The following is a 20,088-nucleotide window of genomic DNA, read 5'->3' as shown; positions in this document are numbered from 1 at the left end:
CTAGCATAAACTATGGCATGGAACAAACCAAACTTACTTGGCAAGGCATGAGGTAAACACTTAGCAAAAACTATGGCATTGCATGAAACAAACAACGATGCCAGCCGGCAGGTGAAAATCATCAGTAGCCATGGCAACCAAACCAAACTCAGGTGTCAAACAGGAACTATAAGAATCCAAAACAAACAGAACATGATAAAAACATGATCCGGACCACGGATCATGACAATTTTACTCAACGCAAGGCAAAGATTTACAAAAAAAGGATGAACATTTGTGCAATTTCATGATAAAAGTTGGAATTTTACTCAATAACAGTAGCTTTTTACAAGAAAACTTTAACATTTTGGCAATTCTATAAAAATAATCGGAATTTTACTTGGCAAATTTATGACAAAAGTCACCTTTTTAAAAATGTCACTATTTTACAAAAACAACAAAAAAATTGGCAATATTGTGATAAAAATCTGAATTTTATGGTAAATGTCACCATTTTACATGAAAAAGAAATAATTTTACATAAAAAGTAATAATTTTATGAGAACTTTTGCAATATTACAGAAACATTTACTTCATTATTTACTTCAAGTTATTACTATATCTCTATATATAGAATTTTTCTTCTATTTATGTTTATCATTTATTTATATATATATATATTTATATGTGTAAGTGTTTGTATTAATCTTGTTTATTGAGGTTAGTTTGTATGTTTAGCACCTAGCAATGCTGCTAACGCTATTGTGATTCATAAAAGCTGCATCCGTTTAGCACTCGGCTTCTAAAACTTATTGCTCATCCTCTTTGTGTTCAGGCTCAAAAACATAAGGTTCTGGTTCATAAATGTTACAAAGTAATTGTTGTTGTCTCTTATAAAGTCTACTTGATTAGCATTGTTGTCAATGGGCAAGGGATCTGTGGTTCCTCCTCTATGTGTTTGGCTTTCTAATTATCTCTCAAAATGGCTTGATAACCTCCATGAGTTTGATGCTATTTCGATCATATTTGTTTACTCACAAACTTGCAGTTGTTGGTCCACTTGCACTTCCCGGCGGGAAAAAAACGCTAGTTGCTGCAAAGTTTTTTTTTTTTAACCCTTCGTGAGGATTGTGGTTGATTCTTCATCTAAACAGAATCATGCGAGCGTCCCGTCGGTCGGCATCCCAACGAGAGTGGAAATATTACAGTAAGTGTTTGTAGAAATATGGTTTATTGAGGTCAGTTTGTATGTTTAGCACCTAGCAATGCTGCTAACGCTATAGTGATTCATAAAAGCTGCATCCGTTTAGCACTCGGCTTCTAAAACTTATTGCTCATCCTCTTTGTGTTCAGGCTCAAAAACATAAGGTTCTGGTTCATAAATGTTACAAAGTAATTGTTGTTGTCTCTTATAAAGTCTACTTGATTAGCATTGTTGTCAATGGGCAAGGGATCTGTGGTTCCTCCTCTATGGTGTTTGGCTTTCTAATTATCTCTCAAAATGGCTTGGTAACCTCCATGAGTTTGATGCTATTTCGATCATATTTGTTTACTCACAAACTTGCAGTTGTTGGTCCACTTGCACATCCCGGCGGGGAAAAAACGCTAGTTGCTGCAAAGTTTTTTTTTTTTAACCCTTCGTGAGGATTGTGGTTGATTCTTCATCTAAACAGAATCATGCGAGCATCCCGTCGGTCGTCATCCCAACAAGAGTGGAAATATTACAGCGAGTGTTTGTAGAAATATGGTTTATTGAGGTCAGTGTGTATGTTTAGCACCTAGCAATGCTGCTAACGCTATTGTGATTCATAAAAGCTGCATCCGTTTAGCACTCGGCTTCTAAAACTTATTGCTCATCCTCTTTGTGTTCAGGCTCAAAAACATAAGGTTCTGGTTCATAAATGTTACAAAGTAATTGTTGTTGTCTCTTATAAAGTCTACTTGATTAGCATTGTTGTCAATGGGCAAAGGATCTGTGGTTCCTCCTCTATGTGTTTGGCTTTCTAATTATCTCTCAAAATGGCTTGGTAACCTCCATGAGTTTGATGCTATTTCGATCATATTTGTTTACTCACAAACTTGCAGTTGTTGGTCCACTTGCACATCCTGGCGGAAAAAAACGCTAGTTGCTGCAAAGTTGTTTTTTTTTAACCCTTCGTGAGGATTGTGGTTGATTCTTCATCTAAACAGAATCATGCGAGCGTCCCGTCGGTCGGCATTCTAAATAGAGTGTAAATATTACAGTAAGTGTTTGTAGAAATATGGTTTATTGAGGTCAGTTTGTATGTTTAGCACCTAGCAATGCTGCTAACTCTATATTGTTTAGCACTAAGCTTCTAAAACTTGTTGCTCTTCCTCTTTGTGTTCGGGCTCAAAAACATAAGGTTCCGAATCATCATTTTTCTCAAAGTAATTGTTGTCTGCCTGATTAGCATTGTTGTCGATGGGGAAGGGGTCTGTGGCTCCTCCTCATTATCTCTCCAAATGGCTGGGGAATCTCTGTGAGGTTGATACTATTTTGATCATGTCTATTTAAACTCTGGAATTTTTTTTTTTTGTGTGTCATGAATCAAATAAATATGATAATAAATTCAGTACGGATGTTTTTCCGTTCTACTGCTACCTTAGAGGAGATGTTTCCCCAGCCAAGGAAAACGGAGATGTGCGTGAGACCCGTAATGCCTTGCTCTTGGTAAAACGCACACCTGTACCGCTCGTTTATTTGTCCGTCCCGGGCTTCAGTGTGGAAAAAGAAATAGCGTGAATGAGACGGCTGAGGAGACCTAAGCGGAGCCGCAGGAATTGAGAACGGAGCTATGAGTGCACTTTGTCTGGTGGGAAGATGCCAAACTACACAACTTTTGCCATGAACTCACTCACTCATCTTCTGTTCGTCCGTGTCTGTGTGTCCGTGCGTGTGTGTGTGTGTGTTATATTTCTCCCCTTCTTGAGACACGAAGAAAGAAAGGTATCTTCCATATGAGGAGGTGATAACATAAATGATGGTCCCAAATAACATTCCATCTAATAGACAATGTCTCTTTTGCACCCCTGCTGCTCAAAATGAGGCTGGTCCCAAAAAGGAGACATTTTTCACATTGACTGTGTGTCACTTTTAAAAGTGCTCCCCCTCTGGTCAACATATGAAATAACAAGTGTGTGTAAGAAATTGAAGTGCTGGCCAAAAGACATACTGTAATAACTTGAAGTAAATAATGAAGATTAGAAAGCAATTACAAACAAAAATAAACTAAAAGTAGTATTTTTCTCAATATGTGTCAACTTCTTTCTTATAAAATTGGGAACAGTTTAGCCCTATTTCTGTTTCTGTGATATTGTCAGAGGTGGGTAGAGTAGCCAGAAATTCTACTCAAGTAAGAGTACTGTTACTTTAGAGATGTATTACTCAAGTGAAAGTAAGGAGTAGTCACCCAAATATTTACTTGAGTAAAAGTAAAAAGTATGTTGTGAAAAAACTACTCAAGTACTGAGTAACTGGTGAGTAACCTGTTTGTTTAATGATTACGGCAACAAATAATGCACAAAAACATAAAAATAGCCAGGGATATCTCTTAAGCAACTAAAACAATATTATATATTAAATAATAATACAGTAAAATAAAAAAAAATTAAGGCAAATTGAGCCACAGTAACTTAACAGCACCATAGGCTCAGTAGGCATTGATTGATTGATTGAAACTTTTATTAGTAGATTGCACAGTACAGTACATATTCCATACAATTGACCACTAAATGGTAACACCCCAATAAGTTTTTCAACGTTTATCAATTACTTAATAAATGACCAAGTCGAGGTGATCTACCTCATATATACATACACACATATCATATATACACACACATATATATACATACATTTATATATACAGTATATAATTTATATTTATTTATTTTGCCGTTTTTGTTGACATGTTAAAGGTGTTTTAATGAATATACATGCATGTTTAACACATAGATTCCTATCTTTAATGAAGACAAGAATATAAGTTGGTGTATTACCTGATTCTGATGACTTGCATTGATTGGAATCAGACAGTATAGTGCTGATAACATCCCGGTTTTCAAATGGAGGAGAAAAAAAGTTCCTCCTTCCTGTCTAATACCACATGAAAGTCTTTGGTTTTTGGCATCTTATTTGGCCAGCTTCATTATTTGTTTTTATACACTTTACAAGAAATACATTGGCGGCAAACTCCGTAGCTTGCTAGCTTGTTTGCGCTGGCTTTCGGAGACTCTTATTTTGTTAGCGCAGGCGCGATGGAGCGGCGCTTTTATTGTGAAGACAGGAACTGTGCGATCAGTCTTTAGGCTTTTGACGGGAAGTACGGTTGAAATAAAAAGTGTCTTTTTTCCTTTACACTTTTGATTGATTGATTGATTGATTGAAACTTTTATTATTAGATTGCACAGTACAGTACATATTCCGTACAGTTGACCACTAAATGGTAACACCCCAATAAGTTTTTCAACATGTCGGGTTCTACGTGTGACGGTCACGTGACCACCTGGCTCTGTTTGATTGGTCCAACGTCACCAGTGACTGCATGTGATTGGTGAAACGCAGGCATGCGTAGTTCCTACTTTGAATGCGTGTCTGACAAAATCAAAACAAACAAAGCGTGCATTAAGAGATCGGTAAAAAAAAAAAGTAGCGAGTAGCGACCTGATTGCAGATAAATGGAGCGGAGTAAAAGTAGCGTTCCTTCTCTATAAATATACTCAAGTAAAAGTAAAAGTATGTTGCATAAAAACTACTCTTAGAAGTACAATTTATCCCAAAAGTTACTCAAGTAGATGTAACGGAGTACATGTAGCGCGTTACTACCCACCTCTGAATATTGTAATATTTTCTCGTAAAATTATTACATTTTTTATGTAAAATTATTACTTTTTAATGCAAAATGGTGACATTTGTGATGTAAAATTCGGACTTTTATCACAATATTGCCAATTTTTTTGCCGTTGTTGCAAATTAGTGACATTTATTGAGTAAAATGATGACTTTTTTCATAATTTTGCCAAGTAAAATGTCAATTGTTAAAACTGTGATGCTTGGCTGGCATTGTGGCTATGGGGTTGCGCTCTCTCGTTGATGCAGGCGGAATGGACTCAGCATGAAGGTAAGAAATGATGATTTATTTACATTATAAAACAGACTAGGAACAAAAACACTTGCACAAGGCACTAGCATGGGAGCTAGAAGGAACAAAAGGCGCTAGCATGTGAGCTAGGGAAGCAAACAACGGAATAGCGTGGAAGCTAACTAGTACAAAAAGAGTTTTACAACAATCGGGGTTGTTGCATTGGACAGCGAACTGAACTGCGAGCATGAGGAACAGAAAAGGCAGGCTTATATAAGGACAGAAATTAGGAGGCAGCTGCGCGTCAAAAACACAAGGCAGGTGACAAAAATGCGTCGTCATGACAACAGAACAAAACAGGAAGTGGCACCAGGAACTATGGAGGACAAACACAAACAAGATGTGATATGAAACAGAACCAAAACCAGAATATGACATGATCCAAGTCGCGGATCACGACAATAACATTGGCTAAATTTGAAAGATATCTTGTTAAAATGGTGACGTTTGTCCAGTAAAATGACGACTCTTTTCCTAAAATTGCCCAACATTTTCAGCTTCTCTTGTAAAATTGTGACTGTTATTGAGTAAAATTCCAACTTTTGTCATAATATTGCACAAATGTTCAGTTTTTCTTGTGAAATTTGGACTTGCGTTAAAATGACAACTTTTTATTTATAATACTGATAAAATTCCAAAGTTTTTCTTGTAAAATTGTGACCTTTTCATTGTGAAATTCCAACTAATTCTTCACAACAAACTTTCTTATATGTTCATAGTATGCATATATTATTCGTGTTTTTTTTAATTTTTTTTTTTTGGTTCTTTTTTTTTTTTTTTTTCCCTTGGCCTCAGTCTGCACCCCCTCTCCAAGGCCCAGGCTAAGACCGTTTTTTTTATTTCATTTTAATCTTCTATTCTCCCCCCCCCCTTGTTTACCTGTATTTCATCTTTTTTTGTAAGGGGCGCTGGAAGCCGGCAGACCCGTCAGCGATCCTGTTCTGTCTCCCTGTAATGTTTGTCTGATCTTGAATGGGATTGTGCTGAAAATTGTATTTTTCCTGACGGAATGAATAAAGTACTATCTAATCTAATCTAAAATACACTTCTTTATATATCTAGAAAGGCTGCTCCTAAAAAGGGAGGCTTTTTTCTACAGGTCTCAGGAAGGTAACAAATACAAGAGTGTGTGTGTGTGTGTGTTTGTGTGTCCACGTCTCTGGGTGTGTGTGTGTCCATGTCTCTGGGTGTGTGTGTGTCCACGTCTCTGGGTGTGTGTGTGTGTGTGTTGCTGGCCTTTCCTCACCAGAGGAGGCGGGCCTCAGTGAGTGGGCTCCTGTGATTGGTTGCCAGCCCTGAGGGTGTGTGCTCTGTACCTGGCTCCTGACTGGCTGACCGATGGAGTGGCACATCTTCACCGTGCCAATCACCGTGGCATCGGCAGGTCATCTGGAACTGCCTCTTATGTTTTATCTCCCTGTGACACACACACACACACACACACACACACACACGAACGTAACCTTTCTGTCTTGCCTTTGTCTCTCCAGGAGATTGCTGCCTATCTCATCACTTTTGAGAAACACGATGAGTGGCTGACGACATCGCCAAAGACCAGGTGAGGGGGGAGCAGACAGTCTCACACACACACACACGCACACACACACACACACACACACACACACAGACGATGACTTTGTCAGGAGGTGACTGGTGTTGCTTTAATCCCTACAACCACGCGGTTGTTTGATTAAAACGACGGAGGTGTGCGTCTCCAAAGGCCCCCCCCCCCCCTCCCACCCCCCTGATGGGCTGCTCTACACGTGCGGAACACTCTAGAACACACTTGGACTGCAAAGCACCGAGTCAGCTGGAAGTGGAGTATTAATTCATGTAAATGTATGAGGATAAGGGATGTATAATTCAGAGGCATGGTGGTGAGGGGTTCAAGGTAGGTTGGTGTGTGTGTGTGTGTGTGTGTGCGTGTGTGTGCGTGTGTGCGTGTGTGCGTGCACGCGCCAACATGCTCATACTGAATAATCGTCCGTCCCAATGAATTCCACCATCTCCCCAACCAGTCCTACCTGGGAAGAAAAAAGGTAATAATTGGGGCAGTAAAGCTTGTGCCAGCAACTTGAAGGTTCCAGGTTCAATTCCCGCTTCTGCCATCCTTGTCACTGCCATTGTGTCCTCGGGCAAGACCTAGACCCACCTGCTCCCAGTAACCACCCACACTTCCTTAAATGGAACTTAGATATTAGCTATGTAAAGCGCTTTGAGTCACTAGAGAAAAAGTGCTATATAAATAGAATTCATTTCACTTCACACACAGTAATTACCATACCATGCCATACCAATCAAACAAATTGTAGATGAACTTAAATTCCTCCAATGAAGACAATAATTTAAGGGTTTTTCTATTTTTGAACCATTTTCCAAGATTCTATTAACAACTCTCGGCCGCTTACTGTTAAAGACAACAGATGATTAGATAACCACGTAGCACCTGTGAAATCGAATCACCTGCCAGCTGTGTCTCGCCGTCAGCGACAGAGGCGGTGACCTTTGCTCCTGCAGGCAGCGCTGGGAACATTTCCCTCCACACATTCATTCCTGGGAGAATTTGGCTTTCACGTTCACCTTTCATATTAATAATCATGTCTATGTTGTAATTATTCAAATGTCATCTCTTCTATGCATGTATCATGTTGTATGCATGCATGTATCATGTTGTATGCATGTGTCATGTTGTATGGATGTAGGTATCATTTTGTATGGATGCATGTATCATGTTGTATGGATGTGGGTATGATGTTGCATGCATGCATGTATCATGTTGTATGTATCATGTTGTATGGATGCATGTATCATGTTGTATGCATGCATGTATCATGTTGTATGCATGCATGTATCATGTTGTATGGATGCATGTATCATGTTGTATGCATGCATGTATCATGTTGTATGCATGCATGTATCATGTTGTATGCATGCATGTATCATGTTGTATGGATGCATGTATCATGTTGTATGCATGCATGTATCATGTTGTATGCATGCATGTATCATGTTGTATGCATGCATGTATCATGTTGTATGCATGCATGTATCATGTTGTATGCATGCATGTATCATGTTGTATGCATGCATGTATCATGTTGTATGCATGCATGTATCATGTTGTATGCATGCATGTATCATGTTGTATGCATGCATGTATCATGTTGTATGCATGCATGTATCATTTTGTATGCATGCATGTGTGATGTTGTATGCATGCATGTATCATGGGTGTAGTAATGTGATCACTAGAACTGGGTGGAGTATGCACAACTGGGCCCAATTATTTTGAATGTCTTCATTTTGTACTTGTCTTAATATCTTTGTATGTGTTTTACACGTTTCTTAACTTTTAAAAGACTAACCAGGGACGAGGCATGCAAATGAGCTATTAGACTTCTGGACTTTGACATGGCGTACCTCTGGATAAATGAATAAATAAATAAAATTGTAAACCAGGGACAGGTCAGGGAGACGACGTTTAGGTTTCAGCCAGACAGGAAGTGGAAGTAAAACAAGGAAAGCCAGTTATGTTTAGTTGTTGCTTTGTCCATACATGATGAAGAGAGGAAGCAGGTGTCTTGCTGTGTTGAATATATGAGAGATAGGAGCAGGTCCCCTCCTGGCCCCCATGCAGGGGCCCCACCTGTGGTGATCCTCCTGGCCCCATGCAGGGGCCCCACCTGTGTGTCAGGAGCGGCCTGAGTCCAGCATCACAGTCCAGGCTGACCATGGATTTGTCAAGGATTGCTTGTGCTGCCGCCTCACCTCCGCTCTCGAGCAGCAGCAGCAGTCATGTGGCTGATATTGAGCAACAGTGAGATATAATCCCGTTTAGACATGACGTGAGACGCCATCACACCTAATCCCACGGTGACATTTAGATGTGCGTGCGCCATCAATGACCTTCATTTGTCCTCTCCCTGGAATAGCTCATCATCACAAAATAATGTCCCTCCTTTCCTCCCTTGACCGGACACACTCCACAGCCCACTCCGTCTCTTCTCTCTTCTCACTCTTTTTACATCAGCAACAGCAGCCTGGATGTGTGCACCATCCTGTTCATTCAGCTCTGCCCTCAAAATTACACACACAATACCCCAAAAAGACAAGGTGAAAAGGTTTTCATTGTAAATGTAATCAAAATAATGTCATGGGAACTTAGTTGAAATAAAGTATCATGTAGTTGTCATGGGAACTTGGTTGAAAGAAGGTACCATGTAGTTGTCATGGCAACATGGTTGAAATAAAGAACCATGTAGTTGTCATGGGAACTTGGTTGAAAGAAGGTACCATGTAGTTGTCATGGGAACATAGTTGAAAGAAGGTACCATGTGGTTGTCAAGGCAACTTAGTTGAAATAATGTACCATGTAGTTGTCATGGGAACTTGGTTGAAAGAAGGTACCATGTGGTTGTCATGGCAACATGGTTGAAATAAAGAACCATGTAGTTGTCATGGGAACATGGTTGAAATAAGGTACCATGTAGCTGTCATGGGAACTTGGTTGAAAGAAGGTACCATGTAGTTGTCATGGGAACATAGTAGAAAGGAGCTACCATGTAGTTGTCATGGGAACATAGTTGAAAGAAGGTACCATGTGGTTGTCATGGCAACTTGGTTGAAATAAAGTACCATGTAGTTGTCATGGCAACATGGTTGAAAGGAGCTACCATGTAGTTGTCATGGGAACATAGTTGAAAGAAGGTACCATGTGGTTGTCATGGCAACTTGGTTGAAATAAAGTACCATGTAGTTGTCATGGGAACATGGTTGAAAGAAGGTACCACGTAGTTGTCATGGGAACTTGGTTGAAAGAAGGTACCATGTGGTTGTCATGGCAACTTGGTTGAAATAAAGTACCATGTAGTTGTCATGGGAACATGGTTGAAATAAAATACCATGTAGTTGTCATGGCAACATAGTAGAAATGTTTGGGAAAGAAATGACATGTACATAAGTATTGACAGTCTTTGCTCAACACTTAGTTGATGCACCTTTGGCAACAATTACAATTACAATTACAGCCTCAAGTCTTTTTCAACACCATGCCACCAGCTGGGCACACCTATCTTTGGCCACTTTCTCTCATTCCTCTTTGCAGCACCTCTCATGCTCCATCAGGTTGGATGGGAAGTGTTGGTTTTATCCAGGATGTCTCTGTATATTGCTGCTTTCATATTTCCCTCAATCCTGACTAGTCTCCGAGTTCCTGCCGCTGAAAAGCATCCCCACACCATGATGCTGCCACCACCACGCTTCACTGTAGGGATGCCAAAATGCACCTGAGAGACTCTTTGATCATGTGAAAGTAAATTCTAGAAAGATTGAAGTCTTTGGCGTGAATGTTTGGAAGAAAGCAGACAATGCTCATCACCACCAGTACCATGCCTACAGTGAAGCATGGTGGTGGCAGCATCATGGTGTGGGGATGCTTTTCAGTGACAGGAACTGGGAGACTAGTCAGGATTGAGGGAAATATGAAAGCAGCAATATACAGAGACATCCTGGATAAAAAAACAAAACAATGCATCCAACCTGATGGAGCTTGAGAGGTGCTGCAAAGAGGAATGAGAGAAAGTGCCCAAAGATAGTTGTGCCAGGCTGATGGCATGGTGTTGAAAAAGACTTGAGGCTGTAATATCACACCCATCTCACCTCACCTATGGTCTCCATAACATAATAAGAAGCATCACCCTGAGCTGACTCCCACACTATGGTGAGTGGGGGTCTAGGGGGGGTCTAGGGGGGTCTAGGGGGGTCCAGGGGGGTCTCCAACGCTGGCAGGCTCTCCTCCAAAAAACAGAACAGATTTGCAGTGTCAAAGAAAATCAGCTGAAAGCAAATTCAATTGTACTACACTCCACTTTAAATTGTGATGGCCCAGGCCCACATGTGCCCACTCAGACCAGGGCAGAGGACCCCAGTGATGGAAGGATGAGAGGAGAAGATGAGAGAGAAGAGATGAGAAAGGAGGGACTGAGAGAAAATGAAGAGATTGTGGGATAAAGACTGTGTACACTTGTGTGGATCTGTTAGTTTATTGATTGCTGCTGTTGTCAGGAGATAAGGCTAAAATGAACACACACACACACACACATGTGCACATACACACACACACACATTCACACGTGCACATACACGCACACACACACGCGCACACGCACGCACATACACGCGCACACACACAGACACACGCGCACATACACACACGCACACACACACATGCACGCGCACATACACACACACGCGCGCACACATAAACACGCGCACATACACACACACGCGCGCACACATAAACACGCGCACATACACACACGCGCGCACACACGCGCACACACACACACGCGCACACATACACACGCGCACGTACACACACGCACACACACACATGCACGCGCACATACACACACACGCGCACACACACGCGCACGTACACACGCGCACATACACACATACACACACGCGCACACAAGCACACATACACACACACGCACACACACACATGCACGCACACCCACACACACGCGCACTTACACACACGCGCACACACACACACACACACACACACACACGCACGCACACGATCACATGCACACACATACACACGCGCACATACACACACGCACACACACATGCACGCACACGATCACACCCACACACACATACACACGCGCACATACACACCCACGCACACACACACATGCACGCGCACATACACACACACACGCGCACATACACACACACGCGCACACATACACACGCGCACGTACACACATGCACACACACACATGCACGCGCACACACACGTGCACATACACGCACACACACACGCGCACACAAACACACGCGCACATACACACACACGCACACATACACACACAAGCGCACACATAACACGTGCACATACACACGCACACACACACATGCACGCACACGATCACACACACGCACACACACACATGCACGCACACATACACACACACGCGCACACATACACACGTGCACATACACACGCACACACACACATGCACGCACACGATCACACACACACACACACATACACAAGCGCACATACACGCACACACACACATGCACGCACACGATCACACACACACGCGCACACACACACGCGCACGTACACACACACGCACACATACACACACACGCGCACACATACACACGTGCACATACACGCGCACACACACACATGCACGCACACAATCACACACACACACATACACACGCCCACATACACACACGCACGCACACGATCACACACACACACATACACACGCGCACATACACACACACGCGCGCACACACACATGCACGCACACGATCACACACACACATACACACGCGCACATACACACACACGCACACACACACATGCACGCGCACATACACACACGCGCACACTTACACACGCGCACGTACACACACGCACACACACACATGCACACGCACACACACGCGCACATACACACACACACACACACGCGCACACAAACACACGCGCACATACACACACACGCGCACACATACACACGTGCACATACACACCCGCACACACACACACATGCACGCACACGATCACACACACACATACACAAGCGCACATACACACACACGCACACACACACATGCACGCACACGATCACACACACGCGCACACATACACATGCGCACATACACACACACGCACACACACACACATGCACACACACACACGTACACACGTGCACATAAACATACACACTCACGCACATGCACACACACGCACACACACAGAGTAGAAAACAGATGGATGGATGAAAATGCGTGAGACTGTTTTGTATGTTGTACGTTATTTTTAACACTGATTACCAGTGGAATTATTTATTACTAATCGTGTTAGGCAGGCCAGGGCATTTATTTTAACTCGGGGGCCAAATTTAGAGGAAAAAAAAGTGTCTGGGGGCCAGTACATCTGAATTTTAGGAACACTAATACAAAAACTCCCAATAATGTCTGATCGAATGCTAAAAAAGTTATGAGAGACTCTCTTAAAAAACAGAATGGAATTTTACATTTTTTTCACTGAACGAGACACTCAGAGGGCTTCACGGTGGCAGAGGGGTTAGTGCGTCTGCCTCACAATACGAAGGTCCTGCAGTCTTGGGTTCAATCCCAGGCTCGGGATCTTTCTGTGTGGAGTTTGCATGTTCTCCCCGTGAATGCGTGGGTTCTACTCCGGCTTCCTCCCACCTCCAAAGACATGCACCTGGGGATAGGTTGATTGGCAACACTAAATTGGCCCTAGTGTGTGAATGTGAGTGTGAATGTTGTCTGTCTATCTGTGTTGGCCCTGCGATGAGGTGGCGACTTGTCCAGGGTGTACCCCGCCTTCCGCCCGATTGTAGCTGAGATAGGCGCCAGCGACCCCAAAAGGGAATAAGCGGTAGAAAATGGATGGAGACACTCAGAATGTACATGAAAATAAAGAATGTGGGATTTACAATATTAACTATGAAGGATAAAACACTGAATATTGACAACACCACCTTTCGATCGACATGTTTTACAATCAAGCAAAACGCAACAAAAGTGCAACAAACACATCAAAATATGAAAGTGAGGAGGAAAAAAAACCTCACTTACAATCTTATATATCTGATATAATAATAATAATAATAATGGATTAGATTTATATCGCGCTTTTCTATTGTTAGATACTCAAAGCGATCACAGAGAAGTGGGAACCCATCATTCATTCACACCTGGTGGTGGTAAGCTACATCTGTAGCCACAGCTGCCCTGGGGTAGACTGACGGAGGCGTGGCTGCCAGTTTGCACATACGGCCCCTCCGACCACCACCAATCATTCATTCACCAGTGTGAGCGGCACCGGGGGCAAAGGGTGAAGTGTCCTGCCCAAGGACACAACGGCAGCGATTTGGATGTTAATAGGTGGGAAGCGAACCTGCAACCATCAGGTTTCTGGCAAGGCCGCTCTACCCACTACGCCATGCCGCCCCCACTAAGCTTTAGAACTTTCTTGTAAAAATGTATTTCCGCATCTGTCCCTGAGAACTGCAGTTCAGGTTGACTGCTCTGGAAACACTCTGTGGAAACGCTCCCCACCCACACTGTTTGGTGCCTCGTCGGAGCTGCCGGGACTTAAATGACCATAGTAACTAATTAGATTAGCATAGTAACTCATTATATTAGCATAGTAACTATTATATCATGCAAAAGAGCAGATTTCAACCATTGAATTACTTTGTATAGTTCAAGATTCCCGGTGCTTAGAAAACATGACTGAACATCATGATGGCAGCTACAATTTCCATCTTGAAGATCTACAAACATGATTTGGGAATGTCCGGTGGGCCCCCGGGCCTCATCTGCCCAGGTCTGGTGTTAAGCACTGTCAGCTCTGATGTATCTGAGAGCCAGGTGCAGTCCTCAAAAGAGCCACATCTGGTTCTACAGCCAGAGGTTCACTACCCCTAATTGCTGGCCGAACAGCAGCTTTGACTTTCAACACATGCTGAAATTCTTCTGTTAACTTTGTGTCCTCACACCTCTTCTCTTCATGTCCCTCTTTTAACCTTCCTCTTGTGTTAGCTTTCTGTTACCATCTCTTATGTTAACGGGTCGGTTTTGACCCATGTCTTAAATCAGCTGTAAAATACACTAAAAATAATTATCTATCATCCAATTTATTTCTCATCTCTTGGTTACCTTGTTAGGCTTCCTTATCCTTGAAAATATTGGTTTTAATATTTTTGGTTTGGGCCCTTGGGCCTTTTTTTTGTCAGTATACCCCTCCATTTCATTTTTTGAAAATGGTAAAACGAACCTCAAGAGAATCATATAAATGAAAAAAAAGGTTGTTGTGTTACCTAACTATTACTAAGGGCTTGTTAGTGGCTGTAACATTAAGGGAGACCACACCGATTTGTACATTTTAGCCAACAGATCTTTTATTTACAACATGTATCAGTGATCAGTAATGTGAATTAACCAAGGAATGTATCAGTAAATGAGTGTTGTCCCAAAAGGGTGTTAGTGTGGTGCTAATCCCGGCCGTCGTTGCCGTGACCATACGGTCACCAAACGAATGTGCCTGTGGGACGAGAGAGAGAAAGAGAGAGAGCATGAGAGAGAGAGCATGCTGATGGGAGGCCTTTTATAGGCCGCCCAATCAGCAGCCCTCTGAGATGTTGCACGTCTTCACAGACCAGCTCCACCTGCGGGTCGGAGGACCAAAGTGCCCCAAACACTAACCGGCAGCAACAGACCAGCTCCACCTGCGGGTCGGAGGACCAAAGTGCCCCAAACACTAACCGGCAGCAACCGACAGCTCCACCTGCGGGTCGGAGGACCAAAGTGCCCCAAACACTAACCGGCAGAGCCGGGCATGACATCCCCCCCCTTAAAAACAGAGACCCGTGTTAACTGGGTCTCTGAAGCACCATCAAAAAATAGAAAACCAAAACCTACAGTAGCCCCAGTAGCTATATTCTAGTCCCAATGACGCACCTCCCCTCCACCCCAGACCAACCAGAACCCAAACCATCCCAAACACCCTCCTTACCCTCCGACCTTCCCTGCACCCAGCAAATCCTGGTACCCGGACAGCGACCTTTAAGGGAAACAGAGAAAAACCGCAGGTTAGGAGTGAGTGGAGATGATTAGACCTCCTGGTCCAGAGCCCGAGAGAGCGCATCAGCCATTACATTTTCCACCCCGCGAATATGGCGGATCAACAGGTGGAATGGCTGCAGAAACAGTGCCCAGCGCAACAGGCGCTGGTTGGTGGACCCTTTGAAAGACTGTAGAAAAGTGAGAGGGTTGTGATCTGAGTAGACCACAATTGGATGGAGACCCCCTCCCACATAGACTTCAAAGTGTTGCAATGCCCAAATCAATGCTAATGCTTCCTTTTCAATCACTGAATAATCAAATTGGTATTTGTTGAATTTTTTTGAAAAATAGCAAACCGGTCTGGCTACTCCATCATCATCAGCCTGCAGGAGGACCGCCCCTGCTCCCACCTGGCTTGCATCCACCTGCAGCTGGAATGGCAGATCCAGTTTGGGTGCAGCCAGGACCGGAGCTGATGTTAACAAAAGCTTTGCATTCTGGAAAGCCTGCTGACACTCCTCCGACCAAATGAATTTGGCGCCACCCTTCAACAAATTGGTCAGAGGAGATACAACAGTTGAAAAATTGCAGCAAAAATTGCGGTAGTACCCGATCATACCCAAAAAGCGCATAAGTTCTTTCTTCGTCGCCGGCACAGGGAAATTATCAATAGCTGCCACCTTTGCGTTAACGGGCCGCACCATCCCCTGGCCGACTACTTTACCCAAATAGACGACTGTGGCACGCGCAAACTCGCATTTCGCTAAATTTACTGTGAGGTTTGCTGCCACCAACCTCTGGAAAAGCGCTCGAATGCGAGCCAAATGTTCGTCCCAACTGTCTGAATGACAAACGGCGTCGTCCAAATAAACCGCGCACCCCTGCAGCCCCCCAACGACCCTATTCATGAGCCGTTGGAAGGTTGCAGGAGCATTCCGCAAACCGAAGCTCATTCGAGTATACGAGTACAAACCGGAAGAGGTAATGAATGCAGATATCTCCTGCGCTCTCTGCGTCAAAGGCACTTGATAGTAACCTTTCAATAAATCAAATTTGCTGACATAACGAGCACTCCCAACCTGATCCACACAGTCCTCGATACGTGGCAATGGAAAAGAATCTGGTCTAGTCACAGCATTTACTTTCCTATAATCCGTACAGAATCTATAGGTGTTATCTGACTTTTTCACCAGTAGACATGGCGATGCCCAACTGGAGTAAAATGGCTTGGCGAGACCATGATCAAGCAGATACTGCACACTGTCCTCCATACTCTTCTGTTTATCGGGAGCCACTCGATAAAATCTTTGTCGTATTGGGCGGGCCCCCTGTGTGTCAATGTCATGTTCAATTAGTGTGGTACAGGTTGGAGTGTCGGAAAACAAAGGCAAAAACTCAAAAATCAAATCCGACAACTGTTTACGCTGTACCTCACTTAAATGACCGAGGAGACTATCTAGCTCCTTTAACTGCTGAGTATTTTCTAAGCGCCCGTGTAACACTGAATCATCAGGTGCGCGCACTTCATCCCAAGCTGCCACCTCCGGCCAGTTGAGCGGTTCCCCAACCCCAACGGCTAGACCCACTGGACTCGCAGCAATCCCACCCGCCTTGTCGGAACCTGCAGAGTGGTAAGGCTTGAGTAAATTCACATGACACAGTTGCTGTGATCGTTTACGATCAGGAGTTGACAGTAAATAATAGAGATCTGACACTTGGCTCATAACTGTAAATGGACCAGAGTATTTTGCTGTAAATGGTGACCCCGGAATGGGCAGCAAAGCTAAAACTTGATCACCTGGATTGAAAACTCTGATCTTCGCTTTACGGCCATAACGCAGCTTCATTTTCACCTGAGCTTTAGTCAAATGCTCGGTTGCCTCTTTCCATGCAAGCAACAGCCTACGACGAAAACCATCTACATACTCAGTGAAACTGACGGGAGTGTTCTGCAGATCCAGATTGGCATTTAAAACAGACAGTGAGGTCCGGACTTTGTGGCCAAAGACTAGGTCATTTGGACTAAAACCAGTGCTTTCTCGAACTACACCACGCGCAGACAACAAGAGCCATGGCAACGCCTCCTCCCAATCTCTCCGCATCTCAACACAGTAAGCGCGCAAGAGAGACTTCAACGTGGCATGCCAGCGCTCCAATGCCCCCTGACTCTGTGCGTGATACGCGCTGCTCAAATTGTGCTTCACCTGCATCGACTTCAACGCTGCAGCAAATGTTCTGGAGGTAAAGTTAGACCCTCTGTCGCTCTGAATTACCTTTGGAATGCCAAAGACAGAAATGAATTCAGACAAACATTTCAATATTGACCTTGTGGTAATTGTTCTCAAGGCATACGCTGCTGGATACCGAGTGGCCTGGCACATGATGGTAAAGAGGTACACACAACCAGATTTCGAAGGGGGTAGTGGACCTACACAATCAATAATGAGATGCTCAAATGGTGTGCCAACAGACGGAATAGGTTGAAGTGGTGCAGGTTTAATGGGAGTACTCTGTTTCGCAACCTGGCAAACATGACATGCTTTGACAAATCTAGATACATGGCGTTTCATCCGTGGCCAGTAAAAATGTTCCAAAAGACGTCGGTAGGTTTTCTTAACTCCAAAATGCCCAGACTCTGCTCCATGGGCTGTTCTCAAAATCAAATCACGGTATTTGTCAGGTATCATCACTTGAATCACCTGACCTGCCACTTCAGGATCAACACCTGGCAACCACGTATGCAGCAAAACGCCATTCTGAATGAAGTAACCCATCGTTGGATCAGTAGAAACTAAGGCAAAATATTTCTCAAAGCTCTGATCATTCTTTTGTGCCTCAATTAAATCTTGACATGACAGAGGTTCGGGCAGCTCAGGAACAAAAATAGGCACAGATTTGGACACATCCGACGATTGCGCCTGCGTGCGAGACATTGCCCTAGTCACAGCACAAGCAGTAAACACTTCTGGGAATTCTTGACAACACGCGTCTGGCTCCTCTACAGATAGCGGTACAGGTGTAACAACTGGAGGTGGAGAAACTAAACACCCACCCAAATTGTTCCCCAGAATTACATGGATATCCTGCATAGGCAGAGACGGTCTCACAGCAATAGTCACCTCCCCATTCACAAATCCTGAACACAAGTGAATTTTGTGCAACGGTACAGAAAATGACTGCATGCCTATTCCTCTAATCAAAACACATTTCCCAGTGTCAGATGCTGTGTAAAATGGCAAAACTGCTCCAGAAATGAAACTCTCAGATGCCCCAGTGTCTCTTAAGATTTTAACTGGAACTTTTTGTGTCTCTCCAACCAATGACACCCAGCCATCACTAATGAATGGAGCGAAATCAGACGCAGCTGACTCTACTGATTTCGTCTGCTCGTCTGACACAGATGCACCATCTTCAATCACTTGCTCACAATGAACTTCCAAACGAGGTAACGGTGTTAGATCAGAGACGCCAAAATCAACTGGATGCACAACAGAAACACACCCAGCTACCTTGGCATTAGATTTACGGCCTTTCAACAGCGGGCAGTCCTTTTTCCAATGTCCCTCCTGCAAACAGTAATGACATTTATTCGTCGGGCTTGGGCGAGATTTGCTACTTCCATTATCAAATTTAGGAACATTACTGGAATTGCCATAATTGGATCGATTTGAACTACGACCATAACGAGGAGAACGTTGTGGAGGAGAACGAGCAGGATCATAACGTTGGTGGCTATTATACCGTGGAGGAAAGCTGTAAGGCTTACGTTTATGAGTCAACACAAAGGTATCAGCAAGCGAGGCTGCCTCCTCCACTGACTTTGCCTTTTGCTCATTAATGTAGGTTGCAATTCGATCTGGTACAATGTTCTTAAACTGCTCCAAAATCAACAAATCACGCAAATTTTCGTAAGTTGAGACAGACTCTGAAGTGAGCCACCGGTTAAAATAAGTACTCAACTCTCTTGCCACTTCAGCATGGGTCTGATTAGCACGTTTACGCCAGTTTCTGAAACGTTGTCTGTAAGCTTCTGGATTCAGTTCATAACATTTCAAGACCGCTTTTTTCACCTCAGCATACTTGTGCCTATCAACAGGTGTTAATGCCAAGTATGCCTCCCGTGCGCGTCCTACTAGTACAGTTTGCAAAAGCACCGTTCTATCCTCTTCACTCCACTTTTTGTCAGAGGCCATCTGTTCAAACAGTGAGAAAAACACGTCTGGGTCGCGTTCGTCAAACTTTGGAACATACTTTACCATGCTATCCATACTTGACCCGGACAGATTTCCACTAATCTTACCTTCTGACATTA

The 20,088-nt window shown here is 43.5% G+C and overlaps 1 protein-coding gene across 2 annotated transcripts in view; it reads left to right on the top strand.

Moving 5' to 3' along the window:
• Window positions 1-20,088, top strand: part of LOC133535490 (calmodulin-binding transcription activator 1-like) — a 202,284-nt gene that overhangs the window by 80,302 nt on the left and 101,894 nt on the right. For both annotated transcript variants that reach the window (XM_061875371.1, XM_061875370.1), the window contains exon 2: window positions 6,632-6,699. The gene's annotated coding sequence lies outside the window, so the exon portion shown is untranslated. The remainder of the gene's footprint in view (window positions 1-6,631; window positions 6,700-20,088) is intronic.

This window comes from Nerophis ophidion, linkage group LG16 (genome assembly GCF_033978795.1).
Source record: "Nerophis ophidion isolate RoL-2023_Sa linkage group LG16, RoL_Noph_v1.0, whole genome shotgun sequence".
Lineage (NCBI taxonomy): Eukaryota > Metazoa > Chordata > Actinopteri > Syngnathiformes > Syngnathidae > Nerophis > Nerophis ophidion.
This window is presented reverse-complemented; position numbering and strand designations above follow the sequence as displayed.